Here is a 13213-nt window from a genome sequence, read left to right on the forward strand (position 1 = left end):
AAAGATAAAAATAAAAATGGAATATAAACGTCAAGATAGCGAGTGTTGAATCTAATATTGAAGTTAGAAAATTTGAAATTTGGACGAGAAGATTGGAGGATGTTAAAAACATCTGGACATACATCAAGACGTATGAAGTAGTGGGGTCGATAATAAGGAAGATCCTTTTGAAATAAAGGGAAATAAATTTATAAATCGTATTAAAAGTAGAGATGTTTGTCGATCAAGTAATTTAGGATAAAGGAAAATTAAGAAAAAACAAATAACGGGATTAATGCTGACCAGTTGAGTATAAGTTACACTTTTTGTATAAATACATACCTCATATAATGTAAAATTTATATATAAACTGTAAAGCAATTTCGCGAATAGATTATAGTCATAAATCCTAAAAATTTTCGACTTTATGGCTCTTTTAGTTTCTAAAATTTTTGTTGACAGAAAAACATACAGACGGGTAAGTTAATAAATACGTTATAAGAAGCTAAAAGTTCTATATATTCAATTGTATGTTAATAAATACAATACTATTATTTCGCTCACCTTAAGCGAGTACTTGAAACATTCTGTACATGCTCATATATTTATAACGAAAGATATTATATTATATTATCTATTTATATAAAATAATTAACCTATCCAAAAGTAGCTTATGTGTTCTATCATACGTAAATTTTATTTAAAACGTTTCTGATTGGTTTAGAAAGACGAAGATATGGAACGTTGTTGGCAAAGTTCCAAGCAGGTGCTTATTTCGCTTGGTTGATATTTTTAACGCTATAAAATTACACTTTACCATCCAAATTTGTTCGGTGAATGCCATATTAATGAATACATAGGTATATATTTTATTTATAATTAATACAGTATTTGGCATATGTAACAATAGAGAGTTTGCGGCCGAAGTTTTCATCTCTCAAACGTGAACGTCGAACGTCGAGCACCGCTTACAAGATTACGGCGCTCGACGTTCAACGTTCACGTTTGAGAGATGAAAACTTCGGCCGCAACCTCTCTAATGCTTAAGCCGACCAGAACAAGAAAATCGGGTTGAAATCATGTTTATAACAGCACATAAAAATATGAAAAAATCTAAATATTTGACCTTAAAGTTGGCGTTAAAATGAAGTATACAAAACAATGAAACATACTCACAAATTCAAGGATTGAAAGTTTAATTCGAGGATTGCAGTGTCGTTTGGGGTGCAAAATCATGTATTTATTTTCATTTATACAGGCCAAAGCGTTGTTTTTTAAAATAGGAGTTTACATAGGCACTTTATCAAGGATGGCGTTATAGCGAGGTTTAACTATATATGATTTCTAATCATCTGAGATACACACAAAAAAAAATATAAATTTAAGACATTCAAAAAAGTAATAATGTCTATATTTTATATAAGAATGTAGACTTCGCCATTTTTGATACGTTTACAGATAATTCTCCATTACTAAATATGAGGGTTTCGTAAAATTTACGTTTATATTGCTTATTTTTTCTGTAAATATTTTCCATTGTTTTCATCGGTTAAAATTTATTATAACTAAAAATATAAGAAAACTCTTATATATATATATAAGTATATGGCGAGTATCTCGATTATCCTTCTAAGTGGATCGTTCGAGTGTTGTGCAGCAGCTCTTTTGTTACAGCTGTTACTCTCTCTTCGCTTCAACATTTAATAAGGTTTCGCCTTATGAAATTACTTGTTTGTTTATCCTGCACATCTTTATTATTAAGAAAAATACACCCCTTTTATATGAAGAATGTTCCAGTATCGTTTTCATTTTGCAAAATTCGTCTTGTTTAATACATAACAGCTGGAAGGAATACGGAACTCGGCTGATTGATAATGCTGATGATAGTTATGATATTGTCGAACGTAACAACAGCGTAACATAAGAACTTAATCGATATTATAGTGAACCACGACCAGAAAAGTGACGGGGATAGCAAATTGTACCTTGAAATTGGCTCAAAAATTTAAAAATTATTATGCTTTAAGATTCTTAAAGCATAATAATTTTTAATTTATGATTTGGTAATGTTTTGTAAGTCAGATGTTTTGTAAGTCATTTCGAAGACACACGACCTAATTTTATGAGTTTAGTGAGCATGTTGCCATGTTAAAAGGAGTGACTGGTTTTGCCATGTTAAGAGTTCGAAAGAATGTCTGGTATAGCTACATTAATAGAAGTTCAGAAGATATATTTACATAAAAATTAGAGTAATTATATTATATAAATATTTAATAAAGGAATACAAGTGACGTAACAGCAGAAAACATTATAGAATTTGTAATACGTAGAGTTTATTACAGTACACTCTTCTACCACATCCCAAAGAAGAGAGTAGAAAATTGACAGGAGAGTGAAGGGAAAAACTGAAAATAGTTGAAGTCTTGTAATGCTGATAGAGACCAGAAGCTCTGAAATTGAGTATATGTAACAGCATACGAGAGAATATCTGTGACGTTTATGATATATGGATCGAAAACAAGAGCAGGCCAAGAAATTCATACGTGTCGTATTACGGCGAGATGAGATTTTTTACAAGATATATATAGTGTCATCCGAGGGGCTGACTTTAAGCTGACTGGAAAGTTCTTTACGTTGTTAATACGTGTGAAAATATTCGAAAAAATTCCAAGAAGAAGTAACTACAAGCTGATGAAGAAGGAAATGGTCATAACAGATTGGAAAAAAGTTATATAAGATTTAAAACTTGGAAAATATATTAATAATGTACTTTAAGCACTAATTTCTTTCGAAAAATATGGAAAACAATAAAAAGTTTGGGTAATTTTTTTCTTTATTTCGAATACGGCGAAAATTCCTCAGCTGTCCACTGTTTTCAGGATATTGCTCATAAATAGATCATTTACATATCAATGCCGTAGATTACATTATAGGTTATGGATATCCAAACTTTGGAGTGAATGAAGTTGCATCAGATGTTTCCCCCTGGAAATTAAACTATATCAGGAAGTAACTACAAGGAAACTAGAAAATGATTTGCTCTCTATAGTCCCGTATTGTAGATAATAAGACACTAATTAAGTCTGAAATTATGCGACTTCCGCACTAGTTTAGTATGGAGCGTAACAATCCTTTATTATTGAAATTTCGTGCTGTCTGTCAGATACTTTCCGATTGAAGAGCTCAGGTAAGTTTCTCTGTAGGTCTGGTTGAAACTCTTCTAAGTTCTTGTCACGTCAACTACGTTCCGCCCTTCTATCCACTCTTCGAGTGTCGATTATGTCTTATCGTTGGAGATATGGCCAAGTTTTCTCTAAACTGCCAGATTCTCTTCCATTCTTCAAGCTTAAAATCTTATCGGTTGAACGAATTGCAGAATTGGTCCTTCCAAACTGGCACTCGTGGAGGGATGTCGGAGGAGGGATTAACGTCCGAATGCTCATATATCAATCCAACGAAGGAGACGTTACGAAGAGCATCAGGTGGAGTCGGATGGTTAAAGGCCTCGGAGGGGTAATTTGCTACTGAAAACGTCTGAAGTGGGACGACCGGATTTCCATCTATGGCCATCAATCCTCCATTTTCTGAAACGGAACTGTAAGATGGACGTCTGGTCATCCTCTATCCTACTGACTCTCCAAGGCTCCTATGGGGGCGAACCTATGAAACTGTCTCTTCGTTCCGGATAGTGGACTTGACAGACTGCAGTTGCTAGAAACTAAATTTCGAATATATATCATAACTTATACCCAAAAAATTTTTATTCTCATCTCATATCATCTTGGAATCATAAGAAAATTTCCAAAAAATATCGCTTATGAGCGTCATAATTGATTCCTGAAGCTTTCTTCAGGATTCTGAAAGTTTGTATGAGGAATATCCACTCAAAAAAGGTTAAAGCTACCAGAATTATGCTCTATCTCATAATGAAAGTTAAATGCTTAGAATCTGGAAAATAAGCAATAAATGCGAAATAAAAATACAATAGACATTTTAAAAATTCACGTTTCATTGCCTCAATACGGTATATAATAGTGACACTAGCAGTTCCTACTGCTCTGTAACTATGCCCATATAAGTTAACCTCAGGTTTTAGTAGAGAAAGTGATATCATCTAGAATTCCTAACTCTTGATTCAATCTGGATTTACTTCTATTTTTTATAGGAAGATAGGTTTTCATGTACTCCACACAATTCTTTTCTTACCCTTTTGGGTGAGCACGTTTGCGAATGATGGCGAAGAAACTGAACAATACTATCAACAGAGGAATAAAGAAAACCTTTAATGTTTCGACATTTCAACAAACAGAACAGAAAGAGAAAAAAGTAATTTAAATTTTATTGTCTAACAAAAAGCCAACGATAAAAACATTATAATTATAATTTTTGAATTATTTTTTATTGCATTTGTCTTTGTAAAATTAATTGTTGATTGAGATTGCAGTTATTGGAAGAGCTTAAGGATTCAGTTCTTTATAAAATTATAGGCTAAGCTCGGGTTGAAGCTCATACTTTGAAAAGCTTTATGAACTGTTAGGTTTCAATACAGGTGCAAATCAGTGGCCATTGGATAAAGCCACTGAACACTAGTTGGAGGCGGGTTCGTTGCTCTTTCCATGTGATTTTCCTAGTCTTCGCGTTTTTAAATCTAAATGGGGACCAGTTCCTCATAAAAAGTCCCCTTGAGAGGATCGCCTTTGCGTTTCCTTATTCCACCAATTCAATCTACGACTTTACCTGTGCAGTTTAGAATCACCACTATGACTTCTACAATTTATAAAGGTCAATTAAATTATCCTTTGTGAAAATATTAAAGAAAATCGCTCATCTTTACTTAAATCAACGATTACAAGAATCTTAGAACAGTTTTAGAAACGCCCTATTGTACTCCTTCCTCTTTATCCAAGGTTTAATCATTTTCGTTCAATGGATCTTTCAAGAAGGAAAGAGTTGTAAATTTTACGATTTGTTGACCAAGAAGGTATAAAATTTTACCATTTTATTGCAAGGATCCCTATTCTTCTTTAAATAGCGTAACATTATCGGTACGAGAAGCAGAATTGTAAGTAATATCAAAGATATTAGAAACACCCGTTCGAGTAGAGAACGTATTTCCAACACGTACGAGATTGAATGGCAGGAATCTATTTCCAAAATTCTTTGGGTGGAAGAAAGAGTAACATTTCAAACAGTACAATTCTCTACCACAGCGAATTTTTTTTCTTACCTCATTGACAGCGAAGACACGACCCAATAACGATTTGGTTACTTTGCCATCTCCAAATACCAAAATGTCGTTTATAGGAGTGGAAAGGAAGATGGTTTCTCACTGACTGAGATTTTCAATACGAGAAATGAAAGACAATGAACCTTTATGAGATTTTTAGATGAATTCCAGCCTCGTAAATTATGTATTATAGTCACTTTACTAAAAATTCACGTCTCGAAGTCGAAGAAATCTCAACGTTTTCCATATACAAGATGTATGGGGTGATTTAAAATGATTATTTCCATATTAAAACCTCTTTACAACACGAAAAATCAATAATATTTTCTCATCTGAGTTAACGAGTAACATACTGTAACTAATATTTATAATAATAAAATAAAAAAAATACATAAGCAATAATAAAAGTATGTAAAACTCAATGTTATAAGTACATTTAATAATTTAAATCATACTTATATCCTATAAAAGAAACGTTTGAAAGAGTTCGTTGTTTTTTCTTTTTAAATTTCAAACTTAATCAATTACACGCATTGGTTAATTCAAATTTTAAAAATTCGCTGTATTTAAATACGATTGGTCGAAAAGAGAAATATTCAAATATTCAAATTTTTTAGCGAAAATTGAGATATTTAATGGGCATTTATACTACAAATTAGTAATTAAAAATAATTTTTTATATGAATTCACGCGTTAAATTAGGTAATTATAAATTATTCCTTATCTTTTAAGGTAGCTAAAATTTTGTAACTTTCATCAAGATGTTTAAAATCTGTAAAATTCGTGCTGCTAAATGGACTGTTTCGTATTAAACTTTAAAAAGTTACATTTATTCTTGTTATTATGCTTTTTCTCTAAATTATCTTAGAAAATCTACAACGTCTTACATACGTTTCGTGCGTTAATGTACTACAAAATCATTAAAAAGAACATAAAAAAACGCTTTTATTCACTTTCTCTTCATATTTTTCTGAATAAAAAAATAGCATCTACTTATTCTTTGTTACTTTTCCATTATAAGACATTATCTTCAGTTGACGAAACGAACCATTAACAAGTTTTTATGAATAAAATTTTGAAGAGATGAAAACGAGCCATGCGAAACATACGAGTTAAAACCTATGTACAATTTTATTTTTAATAATCTGATCAATTGTGATAAAACAGAAAATATTAAGACATCAGTCTGTAAGGTTTCTTTTTAAATTCTTAAATAGAGTTAAGAGAGATTCATGTGTCAAACGTAACATCTGATGCATGTTGGATAGAAAGATTTGTATAGAACAAGTAGACAATCCTACGTGTTGCAAATCTTTTATGATAAACATGGAGTCATTATCCATACAATTAACTAATTGTATGAATGACCTCCATCAATTCTACGGTGTAAGGTATATTGATGGTGATATTAAAAATCTTTATTAACTGTCTGAAATGCTTCAATACCACAAAAATTATTTTCGATGTGCAAAATTTGATTTCCAAACAATTTTTAATAATTTAATTCGAAGAAGATGCGATGATTCTATAGAAAGAATTAAAACAATTCTTTCTTGAAAATCTTGCTTAGAGAACAACATCCTCCTGTAACTAAATGATACTAAACATAAATACATATATTCTTCTTTTAATAATAAAATAATGGCAAAGTTTGAGTCTACAAAAATTAAATAAACATCTAAATTCCTGTTTTTCTCTTCAAAATCTTTCTTAAACTTCCTAAAATTATTGTTTCTGCAAGATGTTTCTGCATTTTAACAGTTTACAATTTAAACTAAATATGAAGTTTAATGAAGACAGACCAACAGTAATCACGTAAACAATGAATATATTGATAAGTACGTTTATTAAACTAGATTTTAATACATTCTGCACTGCAGAATATGAATTTTTAATGAATTTAATGTATAATAAATATGTTTAATAAAAGTTTCTTAATAATTATTCATACCTTCTGAGATAATTTAAACATTTTTATAATTATGCATATTTTAAAATGCATAATTTATTCGTCAACTTCATTTATATTCCCTTTCAACACTTGAGAATTTCACGAATTGAATTTTTTAAGTTACTTGTGAAAGTAACTTGAAAAATTCAATTCTTAGCACTTTAAAAATATTTTAAAGAATATTTTTTAAAGTGCTAAGAATTGAATTTTTAAGTTTTTAAGTTGAAATTTTGGAACAATTATCATACAATTATCAATTAAGTTCTGTCTTAATTGATAATTCTATGATTTTTATAATTACAGAAGAAGAATAGATGCTTCAGAAAATGGAATGTCTGAAAGACAGAAATTTTTCAAGATACTTTTTAAGGAAAACCTACTTTTGCTTACTTTCTTGGAAAGGAAGGAATTAAAAAAACCCTAATTTATACTAAATTTTAGCATGGAATATTCGCATATATTTCTTTAAAAACTTGCATCTTAGGCTACACAATGACAAGGTATCAACCCTATCCTATACTTTATCTGTTATTCTTCTCGATTTCGTCTCATCCCCGATAACTTCGATAGGAAAAGCGAAAGAATAGAAATCAACGGAAATCGATCCGGATCTTCTCGATAAGTTGACAGAATGTCATCATTTGGACGACCGGTGTAGACCTGTAGAAACAGAAATAACGTTATGGATGAACATAAAAAAGCGTCAAATTTTTTTCTAGAGAACACAAATAGAGAACAGGAAAAGATAACTCAAGCAAAAAACGGAATTCACGGATGTTAAGATAATGCTTCAGTCGTGTGATAAATAGAAATAACTCAGTTGAAATTATGGTATTTATGGGTGTAATAAAAATAGAAAACAGAATTTTATCAACAAATAATTTCTCCAGCATCACGCGATGTGCATCACGCAATCATTAAGTCTGATATAAGAAAACTGAAGTTTTTTTTTCTTAAGTTTCTTAAAGCAGAAGCAAAAATTCTTGTAAATATTTTATATTTAAACCACCGTTAGAGATTCGAGAGATCACTTTCATGAATAAAAGATAATCTACAACATAAACACAAGTGGACACTCGTACAAATAGTTTTAACAGCCATTTGCATGTAAAGATACTTTACGCGTTTAGAAGAATTTTTAACACGGTTTCAGATAATCTCAAACTGCAAATAGTTTCAGAAAGTTCCTTGGCTACAGTTTCATTCTAGTCACACGGGCAGCATGTAGTAAAATCTTATATAATCGATAATCTCTTCGAAAATATTTAGGTTTATAAAAATGGCATAACAAGTTCCTGAAAAAATTCTTTGTAACATTCTAAATCTAGTTAGGATACTTTGAAATTATTGTCAGATCTTTCCGTTGATTGGTTCCTAAAAGTACGCGCTTTCAGTTTCCAGCCAATCAAATACAAGAAAATATATCATTTAAAATGTCTTAACTGTTTGTAGGATTCTTCAAACAACCCAATGCAATGAAGAATTTTAGAACTAAATCAATGCAATGCGCTCTATTGTAACTATATATTGAAGTATAAATTATATAAGACCAGATAACTGAAGCGGTTAAGAAGTTATCCTGCATCTCTGGGAATCCGTGATCGAAACCGCGCGCGCAACATCATGAGACGTTCGTCCTGGTATTACGGGCCTTGTTCCTCACCATCCTGCTTTTACCACTCCATTGTGGGCCTAACCGAATCCACGATGTGTATGGAAAAAAGCCCTCTTAGTGTCCACAAGACAGAGAAAATTTAAGAAAATTTAAAGGAAATCCAAAATTTCTAAGAATTTAAACCATTATGTTACTAAAATCAAGTATTATTGTAAAGATTTTGTATCAAAAAATCTAGAAAACATCACATCACTTATATTACATCTTCCACTATTTATACTAAAAGCCACTTAAATGTCAAGAATATGGAAGAAAAATATCATGAATAAAATATAGTAAACTTACAAATCTTAAAGTACTGTATAGTTAAGCGGAGTGAATTTAACAATAAATTTTACAAGTCATCACTTAAAGAAGATAATCATATACACAGTTATATAAAAATCCTCGAATGCTATCCACCCATTTTCGAGAAATTCTTCGAAAAAACTCCATCAAAACTTGTCCAAATTACTATAATTTTCAGTTTTATACGAGTCGATCAATCACATACTCATTAGAAATGGATGACATTAACTGTTTATTGGATAAAAAGGGTGAAGTTTTTGATTACGTCAAACTTCAACTTTTATTTGATAAATTACGAAATTATGATATTCATGCATATCGCTACGATAACTGCAAAGTAAGAGACGTATAAATTTAATAATAAATAATGTTACTTCTTGAAATATTTATTAACAGAAGGTGGTCTCGATATTCAAATTTTAGTCGATGAATTCTTTAGAAAGAATCGATTAAGTTAAACTGTCAATTCCGTATCTTTCCGCCATATTAATGGGTGAAGCGACGAAACGCGACGAAACGCGACGACGCGTCGCTCACAAAATCGAATTAAACATTATTATAATAACATAACACAAAAATCATTTTATATATGTTATATTTTAAACTAAATCTGTTCATTTTAAAATTTAAAATCTTCGAAAATTTATTTATTATTTTCTCATTTAAATTGACGACGCGTTATTGGATGCGACAGATTTAAACTCATGAAATATTTATTATTAATAAATTTTCTACAATGCGATTTAGTATATGCAAATTAGCAAAATTTATTTCGAATTTTTTAATATATAAGTGCAGCAGAATCACAAATAAAACGTTGTGCTTATTTAGAATTGGACGTCGCGGCGCGTTGCGCTTTCGACGCATGGATGTATAAGAAGTACGATGTAGCAAACCACCCAAAAAATTATTGGAATTATATTATAAACACAATTATAAAAGTATATATTGTATATTCAATATCCACTCCAGAACAAATCTCGATATTTTCAGCGAAACACTATAGAAAAGTATTTTAAAAAAGTTATAAAAATGGCGCAAATCTTACAATAGATAAGAATAAAGCTTGAATAAATTAGCTGTTTTCATGTCACACAAAAAAAACTGTAACGAGAAGACTAAAACAATCAAATAAAATTAACATAAAAGCTATCGATTTGCATTGAAGTATTGAAACTGTGTTGAAATAAAAATAAACACCAATTGAAGAAAGCAATTACTGAATTAATTGATGTATTAAAATAACAGAAATTTGATTGCAAAAAAATCCTTATTTGTAATGATATTTCTTCATAAAATAATATAAATTCTTGACATTAAAAAAAGCCCTAGTTAGAAAATTTATTTTTAAAAATGGGACGTGTTTTCGGCCCCTCTTTCTGGCAAACCAACAGTGATAACGTGTGGCCATTTGTTTCATGTTTAATCGCGTTTGATTTTAATTTTAATTAATTATTAAATTATCAAATTAATAAAATATTTTTAAAAAGTATAATTTTATATATTTATTACAAACTCATTCATAATTTTTTTGTTAGAATTTAGAATTGAAGATCTAATTGGATTACGTTTAATTAATGAAATAAGACAACGTAATTGAGCTAAAAGGGGTGCCTTCCAGGAAGATTTTCTATGACCCTATTTAGATGTTACACACGTGAATAAAATTCGGAAAACTCCACGTGATGACGGGCGAACCCTCGACAACAATTCAGTAGTTTTATCCACTCAGCCACTTATGGGCCTCGGAGGCATATGAAGCAAAAACATAATTGAAATTTAATATTTAATTAATAATTTAAAAAAAATAATAATAATAACTTTTAACGTAGATCTTAATAGAATTTAAAAGATAATTTACACAATTTTGAAAATTTTATATTTTTAAATATTAACTAATAGAAATGATTTTAAAAATTTTTTATAGAATTTTAAAAAAACAAAATTAAATAATGGAAAGCTTAAAAGAAATAATAATAATAATAAATGTTTAAAATTTTTAAAAATTTTTATATAAATAATTAACATTCCAATTAATCAGTTTGTCTACAAAAACTTGCAAATTCTAACTAAAATTTTTTTAGATATTTAAATTAAATATAATAAACAGCATTTTCATTAATTGTATTTACGATTAATTATTTATAATTAAGTAATATTTTATAAATTTGTAATAAAATAATAAAAGAGCATTTTTGATTTCAGTCGACTACATCGTTTTTTCGCCGCCATGTTGTAGAGATAAAAAAAGAAAAACAATCTAGCCAAGAAAAAAAAAAGCTGAATTGAAAGAAATTGGCTAAAGAACGAGAAAAAATAACTTGACAAGATAAACGTCTAAAACAAAATCTCTGTTTTTCTCATTTATTGTGGAATTAATAACTTATTTGTCCAAATGGCTCTAAGTTCGATCGTATGGCGAGGAGGAAGGATATTTTCTTCGTCGTGATAACTTTCGTGTAATTCGATCGTTCTTTCTATAACCAATATTTTATAACGTGCCTCACGCAATTTGAAATTTTACTGAAAATTTAATCAGTTTTTCCCTATTTCTTAAATTTTTAATTGTATTTGAATAAACTATACTCTTATAGAACCAAGAAACAATGGACTCTTCATGGTTGCAATGGATCGCTAGTGTGGAATACTTTAAAATTAATTGAAACGCTTCTAAATTTACAAAAATGAAATGAATTTAATGAATATTCTTTAATACTTAATTTAAAAAATCCTTCGAATAGATTCGAAATCTTGATTGCTTATCGTATGAGGTACTCAGAAGATTGGATTGATGGAGTAAGGCGAGGAAATAGTTAGGCGATCCTGGAAGGACTTTTTGCAGGAAACTGGACCATATTTAGTTATTATATACCCGAATAAAACTAAAACTGGTGAGACGCGAACCCGTGACTAATTACTAGTGTTTATGACCTTATCCATTCGGTTGCTGGTGGGAGGTACTCAGAAAACTGCCATATCCAGTGGATTTATGATGTAATTTATTATTTATTAATAAATAAATTTATTAATTATAATAATGCTTTGATTTTGATAGGAAATGCGAAATTTTAATATTAATAAGCAAGAACTCGAATTATATGAAAATATTTGCATGAGTACGTGACGAAAAAGACCTGTGAAGCTCGCTTACCGTAAACACTAAGTACAGAAGAATCTTGTTTAGTCTTTGCTTTTTTCAAATGTAAATGATGTGTTCAGGTTTGAAAATATGTAAAATTTAGCATAAATGTTTATTTTCTTCTCTTAGAACGTAACTAAATCCATTCACAGTACATTCAGCCAGCGTTGAAGAGATTAATGGGAATCTTAAAGAGAAAATAACAAAAATTTGGCTAATAAATTTTAAAATATATTAAATTCAACAAAGGCACATATAATATCGTAACTCTACTTATATTCCTAGCCAATTCATTAGAAAACAAAGATAGAAGTCTAATCCAGAAAATTAAAAACATCAATTAGTTTCCAATTCTCGTTAGAAAACATTAGGAAACTACCATCCTACATTCATTATATAGAGCGGGATTAAGACACGAGAGAAATTACTTTCTGGTCTGTCTGTTAGGGTCGTTCCGGGATGACCGGAAGCTGTTGACTCTGTCATGTATCGCTGCTTCCTTCCTCTTCGTAATTACTATTGGGGTTACTTATTAAATACTTCCACCTCTCTCCTATTTGAAACAACTATTGGATCTCGAAAAAGAGCGTTAATGTTCGATTTTGGAGATGCTATTAGAACAGCAGAAAACAGTAGTAATTGAAATAATTTAAAATGAAACCGTAGTTACAGGTCGGAGGTTGCTTTTACAAATTGTAAATGCATATAAGTTCGTTCTAAGAGAGGTAAGCCAACCAATGGCCAAGTGGATAAACCACTGAACACTAGTAATTAGTCGCGAATTCGCGTCTCACTAAGTGTAATTTTCTAAAATTTCTTCACATATCTATCACCTAAACATTGTCCAGTTTCTCGCAGAAAGTCCTCCTGTTGGTTAGCAGTCACATAATGTTGCATTGCCTTATTCTATCCATCCAACCAAACTAAGAGGGTATCTAAATTAGCTAATTCCTC

The 13213-nt window shown here is 30.1% G+C and overlaps 1 protein-coding gene across 1 annotated transcript in view; it reads right to left on the reverse strand.

Moving 5' to 3' along the window:
* LOC111623128 (solute carrier family 35 member F2-like) overlaps nucleotides 1-13213 on the reverse strand; it is a 103340-nt gene that overhangs the window by 33778 nt on the left and 56349 nt on the right. The window lies entirely within an intron of this gene.

Source organism: Centruroides sculpturatus, unplaced genomic scaffold, assembly GCF_000671375.1.
Source record: "Centruroides sculpturatus isolate CEXI.00-Female unplaced genomic scaffold, Cexi_2.0 scaffold136, whole genome shotgun sequence".
NCBI lineage: Eukaryota > Metazoa > Arthropoda > Arachnida > Scorpiones > Buthidae > Centruroides > Centruroides sculpturatus.